Raw genomic sequence first — 3,221 nt, 5'->3', positions numbered from 1 at the left:
AGCCTTACCTATGAAATGTAATGCCCCGGGATCTGGTTTGGAGCGTACAACGGTTTGTACAATCCCAAGCAGCACATGCGTGAGGCATCTTTATCCATTACTTCACTCCACAGCAGTGCCACTCGCAATACGGCGGCGACATTGACGTACAATGCTGCTGGTCATGAGGCATCTAGTAATTCTATGTCTATGATTGACACAGTGGCACTACTTTACCAAAGTTTATTACAGGCTTCCAGAATCTGCTCAATTCCCCTTTCTAATATTTGCCTTTCTATACAGTGTTTACCATTCTTTATCAATTGCCAGTCCAAAGGCTAGTGCCACATTTGCAGCGCCTGTTTTTACTTAATGATCTAATAAGCACAACTATAATGGATTGACAGTTTTAGGACTTACACTGATTTATACTAAAATTAAGGTTAATGTGTCAGTATTTCAACAGCATTCATTGGTGGCCAGCTCTCAAGCACACAGTCTTCCCCTGCAGCTAAAGACAAAATCAAATCTTTCTGATTTTGTTATAACAAGATGTGGACTAGATTAAATGAGTCGCTGGTCGTGTCAGACTACACTACTGGCCTTCACAGGAGCATGTTGCCAACTGTTTCCGACTCACTAAGATTATGCACAGTGAATGAAGTCTATGACTGGAAAAGTTGTCTAATATGACACGGCCTTAAAGCCCCTCCCTGATAACTGCTAGAAGACTGTGGGGAAAAAGTATCCAGAATTTCTACAGGGAAAAGCTTGCATGGGTCTGAAAATGTTATTTTCCAGCCAGAATAGAATATGCACTTGCATTTTGTACATGAAAAGGAGATAGAAGGCAAAAGTATTTATCACATGTCATAACCAGTCACCATATAGAACTAAGTCTTTGTGTCTTAATGCTTAAACTAACTATTTGATTTTTTTGCTGTTTTCATTGTAATAATTATTTCAGAAAGTTCTGTACAGACAGACAGGCAGAGAATAGCAATTATATCAATCCTCAAATGGGAATTCATCCTGTGTGAAAATATTAAAACTGTGCTACAGAGCTTTTGTTTCTTGCAATGCTGTGCCAGTTCATACCTCAAATACACATTTAGTCCTTTTTTCTTGATGTGGTAACAATTAGGTTATAAAATGGTAGTGAGACTAGCAATTGTATGTGGGATGGTTTGGAGACGGTGGCACTGACAAAAAGAAAGGAGGCACAGCTGGAAGTAGCAGAGTTGATGTTTCTAATGTTTTTTCTTGGACCAATAAGGGTAGACAGGTTTAGATAGGATTAAGAATGAGTATATTAGAGGAACAACACAGGTACAACAGTTTGGTGACCAAGTGAGAGAAGCTAGATTGAGATGGTTTGAGCAGGAAAATAATGTTGAGGATGGAACTGCCAGGTAAGAGGACAAGAGGAATGCCAAAAGAGGAGGTTTATGGATGTGGTGAGGGAGGACATGAAGGCAGTTGATGTGGCAGAAAATGACGTAAAAGACAGAGATAGATGGAGACAGATGATCCGCTGTTGTGACCCCTAAATGAGAGCAGTTGAAAGAAGAAGAAGTTGCAGTTGAACTGAGTGATTCTCAGCTATGACTCACTGGCATGTGGTTGTTCATTTTCTTAGTTTAAATTCTTTTGTTTGTATATAATATTTTAATTTTCATTAAGGAGAAATGTGACTCCTTGCAGTCTGAGACCAAGTAAATGTTTGTGTATTTCAACCCTACTCAAAATTGGCTTGAGGTATTGTTTTAGTTTTAATTGTGTTATTAGTCTTCTGTATATTATGTTGCTCTCGTATTTTTTTTTTTTTTTAGAGAGAGCATTTATTACTGTTTATCCTCTTTTTATTTGTTTATGATTTATTTATTTATCTGATTACTGTTTTTGTTTCATTGCTTGTTATACTTGATTATTTGTTTTAGTAGTTCATTCTACTGAACTAATTGAAGTCTACGGGACTAATTAAACTGTAATAGTTTTATTGGGTTTTAAATTGATCAGATGTTTAGTTTGAATGTTTTATGGTAATGTTTGATTATCTTATGTAATACTAGAAGTGGTTATTTGCGTTTTGCACTCATGCACGGGCAGACTGGTTTTGTGGGTCATTTTACTTTTTATTTTGTGTGGTATTGTGTACTTTTTTGCATTTTCTTGTACTTTTATACTTGTTTTTGCTATTTCACTAAACACTTAAATTACTCACTTAGCCTGTACTTTTTTATGCTGTCTGGATTGAAGTATTCAAGTTTTCTAACAACGCTGATTGATCAGACCCATACATTAATGGTCAAACGTGTTATAGTTATTGACTACACTTCACAATACAGGTTAAGCTGTTTTCTTTTTTTGTTTTTTAATTGATTATGTTTGTTTTATTCAGCCCAGTAATTAAATCACCTAATAAAATTATTTAATTGTTGAATAGCTGTGCAGAGATAGCAATTTTAGGAGGTCTCCTTCATCCAATAAAGGGTGGCATAGTCCTTTTCCAATTTGATGCCCTAATGCCCCATCGAGGCTAGACAAAGAATGTGCCTTTTCATTTGACTGGTACTAGCAGGACCGTACTGTCTTCATATGTCTTCATATGGATGTGTGCCCATAAGTTGCTTCTGTAATAGACTTTTGTCCATGGTAGGGCAACACAGTATACTGGTAGTAAAGTACAGAAAAACAAAACTTTTAAAATTTTAGTGTACCAGCATTTTGTTAATTTCGGTACTGGAAGTAAATGGTACTTTTCAAGCACCTCACGCTCAGTAGTTTCTAAGCGTGATCTGATGTCCAAGGGAAACCATCCACTTTTTGGCTTTAATAATATACTTTTTAAATTTATCTCGAATCACCAAGGGGCCCAAACCACTTTTTGAACATGTATACAGTATATGTAAATGAGATGAATAGTCTAAAGAGGAGGTTCCTCTTATTGATTTACAGAGTGTAACACACAAGGGATGCACACAATTGTGTAACTGAGCAGGAAGGCTTTTGTGCATGCAAGACGGGGGTACAAAATAACTTAATAGCAGTTTTCACACTCTTCATTCTCTGCTGTTTATAAGTGCAGTCAGAACTTCTAGGTCAACCCAATTCATATCCTCCTACATCCAGTTTTACTGAGATAGGATCCTTCCCAACAACCCTGAATTGGATTTCATAGATTTGAGAGTGTTATTGTATTCTGCAGTCATCCTAGAAAAGCCTGTTTAAAAAGAAAAGTA

The sequence above is a fragment of the Erpetoichthys calabaricus genome, chromosome 6, assembly GCF_900747795.2.
Source record: "Erpetoichthys calabaricus chromosome 6, fErpCal1.3, whole genome shotgun sequence".
Lineage (NCBI taxonomy): Eukaryota > Metazoa > Chordata > Cladistia > Polypteriformes > Polypteridae > Erpetoichthys > Erpetoichthys calabaricus.
Note: the sequence above shows the minus strand (reverse complement) of the source record.